Below are 16,471 nucleotides of genomic sequence, written 5' to 3'. Positions count from 1 at the left end.
AGAAACATTTATTTTGTTTTTCAAATTTTTACATTAGAAAAATCGCTGAAAAATTTGATAATTTTTTTTCTCTTAACTTTTTCCAACACAAACAGCCGGTTCTTGGTTGTCCATAAAGAGCGGCGTAAGACAAGTCAACCCCACTGTCACCCAAACTATTTCTAGCCAGTTTAGAGTCGATACTAAGCAAACTTGACCGTAAAAAAGCGGTATAAAAGTAAAAACTAAATATTAATGCCACGTAGGTTTTGCCTGCGATTTGATGCTGATATCAGATACAGGAAAAGAACTGCATCACGTGATAGAGTCTTTAAAAAAAGCTAAAAAGCTTGCCGGGCCAGAAATGAACTTTTCAAAAACTATGGTTATGACTAACAGAATCAAGCCACTCTCATATACGGAAAAGTACATTTACCTAGACAAGCATATAAGCTTCAAATACTTAAATAACTAACAGGAGATGAGCTCAGGGCCCCGTTAATATGGAACAAGTACTGGAGATTAAAAAAAAAATAATAGCATGCTTATCAAACTGAAGGCTAAGGTTATGAACTTTTGCCTTATTCCATGCCTGACGTGTTCTTGTCAGATGTGGAAGTATAACAAAAACATTATAAATAAAATTATAACATACCAACAAAGAATGGAGCGGAGTATGCTAAACTTAAAAATAATAAACAAAATAAGGTATGCTAAAATACGCAACATAATAAAAGCAACAACAACAACAAAGCTTTGGCTTAAAACAAGCTCTTGCATTAAAATGGAAGTGGGCCGGACACCTAGCACGCCTGCAAGATTAAAGATGGACAAAAGTTTGACGGAATGAAGGGGGCCAGTGGGCAAAAGAAAGAAAAGGAGAAATCTTATTGCAGATGGAAGGACGAAATAAAACGGACAGCAGGTCCAAACTAGCTGCAAACTGCGCAAGCCAGAGAAAACTGGCTAAGTTTGGAGGCGGCCTTGACAGAGGTTCCTTCAGAACAAAAATGATTGTAACTACATAATAAAAGTAGCACTATAATCATAGCCTACTATTTTTAATACCAACACTTTTACTTCATTTCGTAAATAAGTATACTTTTGAAATAAATAAAAGTCTTTTTTATTGATTTATGTATTTAACTTTTTCCCCATCTATTAGAGTATTCTATTCTATTCTATTTACATATTTTGAAAAAAAAAAATCCTTTTTATTCTAGTCGTTTCAAGCATAAGGCAATAAAATCTGTAAAGGCGAACATAAATTATCATTACAATCATAATTTATTTTTTAACTGATAATTTTTTAATATTTTCTATGAGTTTTTCATTTAGCTGTATCAAATTATTTTAAAGGCTGAACGGAAAGTTAGACAAGAACGATTACATTACTTCAAGAGCTACTTTGATAAGAAGATGAAAAATTACAATGCTATTTAATATTTTATATTAAATTGCTCCGATGGTTCTCTTTATATTAAATACAATCGAACTTCAAGGGACTGGATAAGAAACGATTCTAAGACATTCATAAAGAAAACTTAAATGTAATGAGATCTAAGATTTTCGCGAGTATTCATTTAAATGAATTATTTTACAGCAACCGAATCGAACCGTCGGGAGTATGTAGTTTTTTTACAAAAATAAAACACGCGTAGTTCATGCGAAGAATACTAGTTTCATTTAAACTTAAATGTAATATCAGAGCCTTTATTATATTATAAATGGGCACATATAAAGTAAAAATTGAAACTTAATTATGAATAAGTTATGTCCTTGCGCCTCTATCTACGTGTTGCCGGCTCTAAATTTAAACAGTAAAGTTAATATGCCTCCGGTTCTGTTTAATTATTTATGTAATTAGGTAGGTAGCTCACGTAAACAAATACAGGTACCTCCACAAGAATTAAGCGAGTCATAAATTCATTTTATCATTTAAAATCTCATTTTCGTGGTTTATTTATGATATTTAAAGGGAGAGTCGCATGAATTTATTTAAATATTTATTTGAATATAATTATCAAAAGTAATACTATTGTTTACTTCAAATTAAAACTTCTAAAATACAGATTAACATAATATTGTATACAACCTAAAAGATCAGCCTTTAAAAGTTCTATGATCGATATAAGCCATCAGGAGTTGGAACTGTTTCGTTCAAACCTATTCGTATCAAGTATTTTCTCAGCGTCTCCATCAACTACACTGATAGAGTAAGATCAAGATAGATTAAGCGTCAATTATTACACTAGACCCAAGTTGAGTTGCAATTTTATAATAAATTTTTAATATGAATTTAGTTTAAATTCAACTACATGCTTTATACTTCCTAAAGACACGCCGGAACAGTAAATTGGTGCTCTCTGCGGTAGCGATTAATTACCTCGGCTATTTCCTGTAATGTACGCTTTAGTTAGAAAAATATTGCAAGATAAACTATTAAGTATTAAAATAATAATAAAAGTGTTTTAATTTTTGTTTATAGAAATGTAGAATTTCAAGTTATAATTTCCATGGGCACATTTATACACGTAGGTATTGTTAGGGGACATGTTAGTAATCCTTATTAATGAATAAATTAATTTTATGGACTCTGTCATTTAATAAACAAAACAAAAATAAGGAGTTTAGTTATAGGCGATTTCTTCTATAACAATTCCTTTATAAGAACTGCAATCCATGACTGTACATACATTTGTACAAGTTCAGATAATTGTCTCAAATAATTAGTAAATCGCTATATTTCCCGCTTTTATTTTGACAGTCTCTACTGTCGTCACTCATAATTAAAATAATCAAGTACGGTGATAAGAATATTGGAAATACATATAATTCCTTATTTTATTATATTAATTACGTTCGACAATAAATGTTTCTGCCAATTAAATTGAACGAAACTTATAATAACACTAATACGTTATTTTCTGGAACGTAGTTCCAGATTTAATAAGATTATTGTAGATTAACTACGTGTCCAATTTGAATATCTTAAAATAATATGAAAGAATGTACCGTAACATGAATTATTAAACCTACAAGGACTAATTACGTCGTCGTTGTAGGCTGTTATGGCGACAGAAGATCAACACCCACTTATAAATCAATTATGTCATACTGAAGACCTTCAAGTTTTAATTAAATCAATATTATCTATAACATTCAACTGAGATTGTCTTGAATAAAATAAATTATCATTAATGAAGTAAATAAAGTTCAAAAATGTTAACACTACTGTCCTTCATTTCGGTCTTAGTATTATAGCTAGCTTGTAAAATTTCATCGACCTCAGATAGTTTTTGCATTATCGTGTAACAAGCACATAAACACAAAAATATACAAACACAAGTACAAAATTTTGTATGTATAATAGTGGGATAAGATCGCATGAATCATTCTAATTACTTCACCGCAAACCACAGGCATGCGAGGAAATTAAAATGTATAGGATTACAAGAATGTCATAGAAAATTTCGATGTTAGAAAAAATATATTTTAATACATAATAATCCAGTTCAAATTTAATTGAGATTGAGATAATTAATCGGTTCTAAAACTGCGTGCGGTCCACCCGTAGCTGATGTTTTAAAATAAAAAGAAGCATATTGAATTCAATGCTATATACTCTTACATACTATTATTGAATGGAATAAGTTGTAAGACTCGTCAAATAAATGGACATAATAAAAAATATTTTGGAATAAAATAAATATTATATTCAATATGGTCGTAGTTTTAGTCTCATATAAATAACATAACTTTTGGGTTTAATTTTCGTTGCAAACTATTCCAATTTTTTTTCCTTAAACACAAGAATTATCATAATAATTAAAATAAATATTAGTTCTTAATGCGAAAACGATGTATTCGTATTTTGCCCGCTGTTAGATGTTGTTGTGTGGCGTACGTTTATTACTGAACCGTGTTCTTTAGACTGCCTACTTTTTATAGACTTCGTAGACTTGACATATGTAAACATTGACATAATATCGCAAATACGTTATTTAAAACAATTCAAAGATTATAATCTGTCTGGATGAGTCACAAAGATGACTTAAAAGAATTCTTAAAATTTCATACATATATGTACATCGTCACATGATACAATATAACATGTTTCTTCCAGCGTTACTTACAGACATTTTCACTTTTAACTTTCAACAGGTAAGGTTTTATAAAAATAGATAGTTCTCAACATATGTGCACAAAGTTATACATACAATAATATCGAGGGATCGACACGGCCAAAGAGGTTATTGTTCGTTCTTATTGACCCTTATTGTATCAGTTCCCCGAAACCAGTTAACAAGCCAATGATTTTGAATTTATAAAACGCATTACTTGCTATACGATTGAAAAAAAATCTACTCTTTATTATTAAATTGCATACAAGTTCTGACGTCACGAATTTCTAATTTCTATTTACAGTTAATTTAGTATTTAACGTGAATGAGAAATATTTAGTTTTCTTTGTTAGCTCCTAATAATATTTGTTGAAAATTATAATGCAATGGTTTTATTTTAATCGTAGTAGGTAGCTATTTCAGATTATTACGGGTATTTTAAATTCCAAGATACTAAAATGCCCACAGAACATTGTTTATGACACGGTACGTTATTAATTATTGATATCGAATGTTTAAGGGTTTGGTTAGGTTAGAAAATGCCTATAAGATAGTCAAAGATCTAATGTGGGGGGATTATAATTTGAACTATTAAGAAAAGCTAGTAATGATATTATTTGACAATTGACAGTACTAAAGTATGGAATCTATTTTAGCTATAAAAATACTATAATAATATGAATTCATATGATTATTTTTTCATATATTTATGTATTAAAATTAATATTAATCATAAAGTTACTGTCTAATAAGCAAAATATATCATCTTATACGGATTAGTAAATTTTTTTTCTTCTGAAGATTTGCAAAAATCTTTCAAGGAACTACATAAATTTATTTACTGGTTATAAATCACTATAAGTGTCTGTATCTGCCATCTCATTTCTATAATATCGCAAGACATGAATAGAAAATAAGTTTAATTAAAAATTAAATTAAATTGTTTCGGTTGGCAAATGTATCGTGATAGTAAATATTTGAATGTGACACTAACGCAGGTGAGATCTTGATTTCATTTAACGCTTCGGTGAAGTAGACGTATTATACGCTCTCTATTTGAGGCACGAGGATATGTTGTCTCTGCGTAGTTTATTACTCTGTATTTTATATTTTCATTAAAAAGCCTGGGGGAGTATTGGTCCTTGGATCTGTATTGAAATAAAAATTGTATATTCAATTTGATAAATCTGTGGGAGGGCTTTAGAAAAAAATAACACTAGGATACGAAGAACATGAGATAATTTTATTTGATACATTCTCTCATGTATCTGGCTATTATTCCGTAATATTAGGCTTTGGCTGAGGGAGATTATTTTAAATTTGACTGCCATTGACTTGAAATACCAATTAAATCATTTCTCTTCATCGATAATTTAAATAGAAAATGAAACTTTATATTCGAACAATAACGAAACCTTCAAATACACTTGAATTATAATAGTCATCAAAGAGATGATAAATATTGGTATAATATTAAAAGATGCTGATTTGTTACTGTATTGCCCTTTGAGCTGTCGCTTTAAATAGGAAATCTAGATAATTTTTTTCTTTGGAAGATACCCACGGTCTACGTAGCCTCATAACCTAGATCTGTTCATCCTATCAAATAATTATCCCTTTTAAAAGGTGTTTTGCTCGAAGTCATTATAGTAGTATACTACAGTTAAATGTTATTTTATAATAAAATAATTTAAAGTTTTTTTGCATATTCATACTACGTTTTATAAAAAGTGATCCCTTTATGTCATGTCGTATGGCCTCTTGATTACAATCCAGCGCTGACTGTGTCATAGAATAATCGAAATAGTTACTACAAAAATATAATTCATAATTACATACACACGATTTTTCATATTCTTTACGTATAAATATATATTTCGGGTTGAAGCAACTAATTAATTTTTTAAATAAACGTTAGAATATAAAGTTATATAGTTTTAATGTACATTTTACGATTTTGGATAACGTTTTGATGAAGAATCTATTATTTTTAACACTATCTACTTGTATATGAATACTACGCTTAAAGAAGATTTTTACATGTGCTGGATTTTGTGAAATTATAAAAAATTACCTTTCGGTTTAAATTGCTTTTTCATAGAAAGAATGAACAAAAAAATATAAAAGAAAAAGGAAGTAACGTTTACAAAAATACCGTTTTATCTATATCTTCTATTCCTAGTGACTTTCGATAGTATCTCACAAGTGCCAGTTTAACTTTAAATAAACCTACATATTCGTATTTACTTAGTATTTTTATTGGAAATATTTTTATATAGGATTTCTTTTTAATTTAACTTGGACGTTTCCGATTACTTCCCTGTAATCCCATTCACAAGGAGACAGGAGGAAAGTGTTCGAGAAAAATATAAAATTTTTATCCAATATACGCGACTTAAATCTTTAAATAAAGATTTTCTTACCGTCTCCTATATACATCCTAGAAGCTTTCATTTAAACTACACTAAATATATTGCATTGATATTTAGTATAAGTCTTATATGCGGTGCGCTCAGCATTATAATTTAGGAACACAAACTGAAACCTAATAAATGATACGTTTTACATAATGCCAGCAACGCGTTCAGAATTACTAAATCACTTACGGGAATGTCCGTTTAATTGATTGCTCTATTAAATATTTTCCGCTGCACTCCCAAGAACTATAACACGTTTTATTCAAAGGGACCACAAAATTTTTGCTTCAATTTTAAACTGATACTAAAGCTGTTGATATATGTGTGTAATCGAACAATAGTTTTTATTTTACTTAACTTATTGTTCTGTTATGATAATTTCAATGTGCTTAAATATAGCGGTAAATTTATTATAAGTGACTTTACATACATATGTATACTAACGATCATTATATAGTTTTATTTTTAGTGCCGTGTAACGTTTGTGCTCCGCTGCCTGTTATAATGTGTGATATCGTAGAACTAGAATTGTCTTTGAACGCTTGTTATTGTCCTTTTTTTATAACGACACTAACTCAATTCGTTTGCCGCGACTTGATTCATACTGTTAAAGAATATTACATTATCATAGCGAGACAAAGCCCCTTTAGACCTTAGTAACTTAATTTTTATAAAAATAAAATGGCTACAAACATATAAATTATTAGTTTCTATCATTTAAAAAGACACTTAGGCATATTAGGAAAATGTAAAAGATACATTTTAAATAACATTATATTAGAAGATAAATATATATTTGTTTATTGGGCTTGTAGTATTTTATATTTTTGCAATTAATGAATATTTATTTATATGGTACCACCCAGTTGCGTGTAGTATAAATATAGATTTATCTGTGCTTTGTATTTGCGTACATGTTCATGGTATGTGAATAAAGTTACAATAGATAGAGAAAAAATTGTCCGGTTTAAAATTGATAAACTGAAGCTACAAATATATTAGAGATATTTAGTTTATACGTTCGTTGATTTTTGTATAAGATTAATTTTGTTATATATTATTTTGTAATCCAATGTAAGTAAAAAGTTAGTTCCCACTTACCACTATATCATTAGAAAAAGAAAAGAAATTATGTATGAGCGAAAAAGAGTTTCTTACTATTTAATAACTGTCTGGTAAGACTTAAAGTCGAATGGAGAGTAATAAAAAAAATCAAGAATTCCTCTTATAAATTACGGCTAATTACAGTACTCAGTTATAAATTACCGTCTTATAAAACTGATGTACGTACATTCATGTTAAAAATGTATGAAACTTGAAAATTCAAATATGAGTTTTAATTGTTATAATTTTTTATATTGTTTGTCAGTTGGTATAATGTATTATGATAGTTGTTTTTGCACGAGAGCGCTTTATACCTTATAACATAATATGTCATAAAAATATTATTTTTTACGCTGTCCATGCAACCTTAAGACACGTGTACTGTGGGCGGAGTGCGAACATACAGGGTGATGTCATTACTCCGACACAACGATCTGTCACCCTTTTTACTTAAAATGGTATCCAGCGCTTACAATGTTGACATACTCTATTTTGTTATGCAAGCTTAGGAATGCGCGCGGTTGTACAACCCATTCATAAATTAGATGCACCTGCTACAAACCGCTCAAATCCTTTGCTCGCAAAACATACACGTAACTTTAAAATTCACTATTTCTGATGGCTTTGTTATTAACATTAGTGCTGTCACTGTTTACCTTATAATTAATGTACAGTACGATCACTATAACTTAAAGTACACTTCATAAATCACTAAAAAGTTTTTTTGTCGCGTACTATGAATGTTGCACATGCGCGCTCGAGGCACTATCTGTGCGGAGTGGCGGCGGCGCAGGCTGTGTTGCCTGCCTCCCCCCCGCGACGCAAGGCTGCCCCGACGCAATGGCATTCCATCTGTGACGACAACGTGCCCATTTATGTCTTTGGACATGGTTGACGGCCACCACGCCATATGGTCTTGCATTCATGAGATTATGGCTTTTCAATGATGGCGGATTAAAGGTGTGGGATAATAATGGCTCAATCACCTGTTTCATGGAATTCCAATGTTATTCAAATAAATATACGATTAGGATACTTTGTTGTAATAATATAACATAAATATAGATTATAGTTATTATTAATAATGAAACTAGTTTTCGATCCCCGTTTCATCCGTATCTTTAAGTTATCTGACCAATAAATAAATTCCAAAATATTTAATAATGAAAATAAATCTTCTGTCTACTCCAGCAAAATTACAAAATGATAAAATTCTTCGCAGCCATTTGGAACTTTTGCACGACTAAGTGCCTCAAGAACTACCTATACATACGAGTACATACACAAAAATAGCAAATAAACAAATATATATATATATAAATATTAGTCATATTAATGATTTATCGGTATGTTTGGAAAACAAAAAGCAAATGTAATATTTGAATCATTGGTGTTTAAAATTATATGGGGTAATAATTTATTTTTATGTCCTTTGTGATCGAACGAAGTGTCATGTTTCCACTGAGAAATATATAATATCATGTTTATTTAGAATGAAATTTACTAAACACAAAATGATTTTAAGTTATTTTTTTTTTTGAATATTTTTATTTTGATAAATAAATCAGAAATATGTTCTAAAAAATATACAGTCGGATTATTTCCAATCCTCTTATGAAATAGATTTAGGACGTGAAAAAAGTAAAAAAAATGAATATGATACAGTTAATCCCAAGGTACATCGCATATCTGCAATATAAAACCGTTTAACTTAAAAAAAAAAATACTTTTTTATTTTGTGTTTTTATTTTTTGTAGAATTTGATGTTACCACTTTGTTTCCACGAACACTGGCTTTTTTACGGTCGACCCCCCCAGAGGTCCAATAGAGGGGCAAGGCTATGTACAACAAGATGTGCCAGAGTCTTGAGGGGAAAACGCTAACGACGTATCATTTTTAGCCACCCTAACGCCTCACAGTCCTCGACAGAATACCAGATCTTGTCTTGGGTGGGAGATTTATATTGTAATTTTGTATAGTATACTGTATTATACTTACCAAGCCCTTTATTTTGATACCCATTTTGATGGGATTGCAAAATACATTATCCGCCATATTGTAGCAGTGGCCATCTTTGATTTAGATTTTGTATAGTGCGCTGAATTTTAATTGACAAGCCCTTTCATTTGATACCCATATTGATGGGATTAAAAAAAACTAAGTTGTCCGCCATCTTGTAGCGGCGGCCATCTTGGATTCACAATAATATTAAATATAGATAATTGTATTGTCACCAGAATTAAAGGCGTATACCAAATTTCAGATCAATCGGTTAACGGGAAGAAGTTTAAATTTCAATTACTAAATTTGACCCAAACAAACAAACGGGGTGAGCTAAATAAAACCGTTTAAAAAATACCAAACACATCAATATTACATGAATACAAGATAACTTTTAATAACCTTTCCAATTATTCCGGTTGCAATTGTTGGGTGGATTAATTCAAATTTATTCAAGAGGCGGTACCATCCGTTTCAATGGCATCACGTCAGTCACCTTCAATAAACCATCCAACCACATATGAAATATCAAAGCGGTTGGATTAAGACAAACACGAATCTGAATTGGTGATTTGCCTTGATTACCAAAGTCAACTGTTGTTATGTAAGGACTGTTTGTAATGTTAAATAGATGACAGCAGAAAATCTGTTTGAATTCTACGAATACAACAAAAATATAGGAAAACGGTTTAGTTCAATATTTTTTGGATATTCAATCGCATATCGCATCAAAATAATTGAGTTTTTGCAATGAAATTTAATATGTTTTAAGAGTGAGTTGACTGTATTATTGAAAGGTTTAAATCAATATTTTATTCATTGAACATATCAGTTACATTAATTTAATAAAAGTTAGGCATAAAAAAAATTGGATCCTTGATATTTTTTTTGTAACTGTATTAGCGAGATACCTAAAATATTTACATTTCAAAACAAATGTCAAAGTTGTAGATGAAATTGTATTACATTGGTTATCGGGCTCAGGTGAACATTTTAAGGAGAATTTTGCAATATGAGAAAAATGGAATTGAAATTGCTGGATGCAGGTAAACGAGATACGTATGCCTTTCGGGCTCACTTCGATATTCATTGGTAAGATTGTTTCAACGTAATACGCCTTCAATGTCCGCCTTACATCCACTCACATTTGATCTATTTGACGTTAAATGCATTGTATAAATTAATATTTATGTTCTGATCATGCTAATATTTTGTTTAATTGTATTTCCGAATGAGTTCGATATATATTTTTATATAATAGTACTAAAATCTCTTTATTTTCAGCTCATATTTAAAGTTAAATAATAAAAATGTAATGGGCGAGTTACGGAGTAGTAACAGCTGGCTTGAAATAAGAACATCCAATAAATAAACCTTAGAATAAATAAAACATGGGACGGATCCTCCTTTTTGAAATCCGAATTTTTCAGCGGTACTTTTTTTTATGTCGGAAGCACATGTACGATACATCCAAAAACAATGGATGGACTGTTGGTTTTACAACTTTTATATGTTATGGAGAACGGTCCAGTTTTAGGTTTCTCTTTGTCTATTTTTATCCGAATTTTTTGATGTCGTCTATAAATTTAATACTATTGAAACAAATCACGTAATTGAAATAGCTTGAGGAATCTCATTAATTTTTCTTAAATGTTGTCGGTAAAAATTAAAACTTACCTTACCTTACAAATTAAGTGAAATATGTGGTGATTGGTAAATAGAATTAGTTTTTATTTTATACATATTTTTTGTATATTTTAGAGATTTCCAAATTAGTGGTCTTTCCGCCGCTTCTCATTAGTCCATTAACACAACCCAACCGAGTCGTGTTACTGAAATGCAATTATAACTCGTATTTCATAATTTATACGATAAGCCGACGTCATTGTGAGTCCCTTATAAATTATAAATAAGCTTGATTTATTGCGGTCGAAAAAATGCTGTTTTAATTAATCAACTTACACAATTATGGTTGGGATTTGTGTAGCATTTAAGACTTGTTATAATCGGATGTATAATATTCTTTATTTTGTTATTCTTGAAACGGAAAATTCTATAGCCACATATTTTTTAATTAGACAAGTGTAAGTAGAATATGGAAATATTCTCTCCACAAGGATTCTGTTGGCTTCTATTAAAAGATGAGGGTCTCTCGATCGTGTTTCCTTATGAGTGTCTCACGTCTTCTTTCTTTGACTTCTTAGAGTCTAGGAGCACGTTGACGTACACTTGGTTGTACGTGATTCGCTAAAGCTATTTGTTAAATTGTTGCGAATGAGTGCTACGAGTACAAGTGCTGTTGCACAGAAACATACAGTTCGTTATTGTATTCTGTTTCCCTTATTTATTTTTTCCCATATAGGATTACATTTTCACATGTAGGTACGTAAAAAGTGGAACAAAAGAAATGTATAAAAACGCGTTTAATTTAATTATATTTTAGTTGTAAAATAATTATTACATCTTGTCATAAATATGAGATTTATGAAATATAAAATTGTTAAGTCAAAATTACGCTACGCAATAGGAGGATAAACAACTACTTTAAAGTCAGTAACATCGATAGAATCTTCAACTGAACCTTATTTAATAATTTTGTAATATAAACTCAACTATAACGTATCTTCTTTTATTGATAATAAATGTCATACACAATTTTTTCATGAATATAAAATAATAAGTCAAAACTTGCGAGGAAAATTACTTTTTTGGAATAGTCCAATAACGTATTTAAGGTTACGTAAAATTTCAGGTTGAAAAGTTTTGAGAGCGTTTAAAGTATAATGAAGGCAAAAGTCCCTCGATATTATTTAGAAAATAAAATTGACTAAAATAATTGCCAGCGCCTGTGAAAATGTTGTTTGTTGATATTATGTATTCGAAAAATAAAGGTCTTTAATTGAAACTTATAATAAATGTATGTTGACATCAAATAACTTTTTAATTATAAAATTCTGGGTTCCGTAATGACTTTATAATTTATTTAAAATTCGAAGCGAAGCTACTTTAATATGCGAAAATCATAACGACACTTGTGGTAATGGATTTTGTATAAGATCGTCGGCTCTTCGCTGCAACTTGAATTAACGAAAGCAGTTCTTCAAACTTAAAGCGGAAAAGGACAATCTTATGACGTTTTAATTCTCCAAGAAATTTTTATTTCTCAAGCACTCAGAGCACTTATTAAACACACAGTCTTTAAAAAGATATTGATAAATTCTTTTCTCAAAATTCCATCAACATAATGAACAGGAAATTAACATTCTTTGTTCTATATACAAAGAGAGACTCATATAACTATAATATCTTTGTAGTATTAAGAATTGATTATGTTGAAATTCAAGACAGGATAGCGACGTCTTACGACTTTTCTTGAGATAACTATGCTTTTTTAAATATTGAAAATACTCTTGCAGTTATACCTAATATAAAGCTCCTTAAAAATCTCACAAATATTTGTTGAAAGTAAATTTGAATACTTGGAGCACTTTAATATTTATTTAATTTGTGACACTCAAAGGGCTGCTCCTTAACGCCTGTGGTTTGTTTGCAGACACCGTGCGAGGTTTTGCTAAAACTTTGCGGCAACAATTTAAATACTTACTGAGAATATTACAGTAGACTACCTCCTTGCCTGTTACTCCGAGTTTGTAGCGAGATATTATTATAGAATTTTTAAATTTAGTTTTGGTAAATGAAGCGAAGTTATATAAATGTTTGGTTAAATAAAAATATTTTATTATACAAGAAACACAAGTAACTTATTATGAATGTAACTTTTGTGTTCTTGATCACAATGGAATAATATTATTACTGGCTTTTTACAGTATTTTTTTTTATAACACAGTTCTAAAAATACCTATATAATATAAATTTTACATAAAGACATTTCGACTTTTACACATTATATAACAGGAATTTATTTTTTGTTAGTAAAAAATTTTTCCAATAAAATTTAACAAAACATTCTGAAATATGATGTTTCGGACATTTCCTGTCCGCTCTTTACAATAGAGAACACTTTTTTAATTTAGTACATTTTTGATATATCAATTCAAAATCTGTTTTTTTGTTATAATTGTTTCAACGCGTACAATTTAAAGTCCAAATTAAACATGTTAAAGGAATAATTGAAATATATTGAAAAAGAGGGAATATCTTTGAACTATAAATGAAAAAGACAGTTTGTATAAGTTGCAACATTTGGTTAAAGTAAAATATTTTTCTTCTATAAACGCTGTTCACTCCATGATAGATTGCGGTAAGGTGAATGCCTTTTCGACTAATATATATGTCTTCATCAGGGGCGCAAAACTGTCGCTGCGGCGGGACATTTTGCTCGGCACTGACGTTTTAATTGATGCAGTATATGTATAGCTTGAATGTCATTATTTTTCTTATTAGGTTTAATAATATTGTGAGGCTACTTCAATGGTGATACAGTAACTGTAAACTAAAGTAGTGTAAATAATGACTCCATAATGAAGATAACTTGGCATTATAAATACATCCCAATTAGATATTTGAAATATATAAATCAGATTGAATAGAATAGAGAATATATTGAATACAAGCCGTCTACAAATACTGTTATATTTTTATTTTAATTATTTGATTTGTTTTATAACTATTGATTACTGCAAGGAACTTTTATGTAAAGAGGTTATATATTTTATGCGTCATGCTTCCAATATGATATCCCGTTGGACGGTTTTAAAAAAGTTTAAATCTCACATCGTTGCACTCTATACAAATATTCCTGGCTCACTCAACCGAGATGAATCTAATGATCTACGAAATGTCAAAATCGTTTAACCAGTGCCTCAGTTACGACCTTAGTTGCACATATGTACATACAGTTATAAATGTTAAACACTGTATAAAAACATTTTTATTTTTCTGCACTCACGTGGGTAAGGAATAATAATAATAATATAAATAAATCAATATTGGTATAACATTTTTAATGTATAAAAATTTAAATTTATCAACTATTTTCAACTCAACATATAGAATGACATGAGAGGAAGGAATTGGAAAAACATATTATTTGATCGCCGTAGTCAAAAGGTTCAGATAAAAGTGTTTTATTTTAGTTCAATGTATATTTATTTATAATTTTAGCATCATTATTATAATTACCATCCCACTTTTTCCTCACTTCCCACTTATCTTATAATAATAATTTGTTCAGTATATAGTAAAATAAATAATAAATTATTTTTTAGTCTAGACCTGTACTAACGATTTGTTTAGATTTAAGAATTTTGATAAATTGTCGCTTTAAAACTCTGTTGAGGTAACAATAAAGTCTGGAGAGCGTAGCTGCTGGTAAGTTTAAAATGCCTTGACAGTTTATTCGCGGCACAAAGCCGTGTGAGAGGACCGCCGCATCCCCTGCTGCGCCATTTACCGCCTTACTCACTGATACACTTTTCATACTATCCAATGAAATTTTTAAAACATTTCTCCCCTTTTAGATGCGGTTTGCTTTTATAAAGAGAATTCTTGGTATCAATTTTAATGTTTTTATTTGAAGTACAAAGACCGTACATGTAGTGTCAATTTATAATTAACATTTTTGTCTAGTTAATAATATTTATGGAGTAAAAACACTATAGATACGAATTAAAAAGGGGTTGTTCTTAGAGTAAATAAAGATGAAATGAAGTAAACAACATTCAAATGAACTTAACATTTTGTTTTTATATTTAATTTTATTTAGTTATGAGTCCGAAGCAATTGTCTGTATTATTTAAATACACGGATGAACTTTATTTGCAAAACTGAAACATAAATATCAAACAGCATATCAAACATGGACGTACAATGGACAATTAAATCCTTTGCTCCCCTTTGATTCGACTCCGACGAAGGCTGTACATTATGGTATGTTATATATTGCTACTTATTTTGCTAAACGACAACAGATTATTTAAAATAGCGCTCCGTTAGATTAGATATGTTCCTTTTGACAGATGAGTTGTAAAAGAAAAAAAATGTTCTTTTATTTCATTTTACTATCACAATAAATTTATAAAGCTTACTTAAACAAACAAACCACGAGAAAGGCAGACAAGCCTACATGAATATAATGAGTATAAAATTTAAGCCGTATGCTCATCCACAAACATTATTACTTTATGTCAAGTATTTGAAACTTTCTATTTGAATGTATCCTGCAGTTATTCATATCCGTTCATTGCAGTGCACTTAGCAAATCAATTTGAAAATGAATACGAAAAAGATTTGTATAATTTAATATTAAAAATGTTAGTTTAAAAATTTTCGCGTAATTTTTTTTCTAACTCTTTTATAAGGAGAATATAAAATCATGGTTATTTTTGTTAGCAAGTTTGCGTTATATGTTGCATTCGATCAAACATCTTCATATCTAAATATAATATTTTGTTCTCCTCTCTTGGTTAATGGCGGTTCCTTATAGATTTCGCCAATGTCATGTGTCGATATTATACTGAAATATGTAGGAGGGATTTGTGAATGAACAAGGTCGCGACTGGAGATTAGGAACTTTGTTACTGCTGAGATCATTCATCGAGGGGTATAATGTTGTTGTATCTAAAACAAACAAATAAAGACGCATACTATATACAAATGGTTAGTTGATTAAAAGACGCACAGTCTACAGCTTGATGTTATTTTGGTTAATGAATAAACATAGAAAATAAACAAAATAGAGTAACGATTTGAAACGAATGTGGCGGGGTGGGAGGAATATATTTTATTAATTATTTTCCGAACTGCGAAGTCTACTTTACCTAAGCACTACAGTCTAGATAACAATATGATTTATCTTAACTAAAACATGATGGTTAATTAAATCGT

The 16,471-nt window shown here is 29.7% G+C and overlaps 1 protein-coding gene across 3 annotated transcripts in view; it reads right to left on the bottom strand.

Moving 5' to 3' along the window:
* LOC116768910 (filamin-C) overlaps window positions 1-8,419 on the bottom strand; it is a 57,878-nt gene extending 49,459 nt beyond the window's left edge. The window contains exon 1 of one of the 3 annotated variants that reach the window (XM_061526908.1): window positions 8,281-8,419. The gene's annotated coding sequence lies outside the window, so the exon portion shown is untranslated. Of the gene's footprint in view, window positions 1-8,175 lie in introns of all 3 variants that reach the window. The other 2 variants (XM_061526907.1, XM_061526909.1) reach the window with 2 other exon arrangements.
* Window positions 8,420-16,471: the final 8,052 nt, after the last annotated feature.

Source organism: Danaus plexippus (assembly GCF_018135715.1).
Source record: "Danaus plexippus chromosome 3 unlocalized genomic scaffold, MEX_DaPlex mxdp_30, whole genome shotgun sequence".
NCBI classification, from domain to species: domain Eukaryota; kingdom Metazoa; phylum Arthropoda; class Insecta; order Lepidoptera; family Nymphalidae; genus Danaus; species Danaus plexippus.
This window is presented reverse-complemented; position numbering and strand designations above follow the sequence as displayed.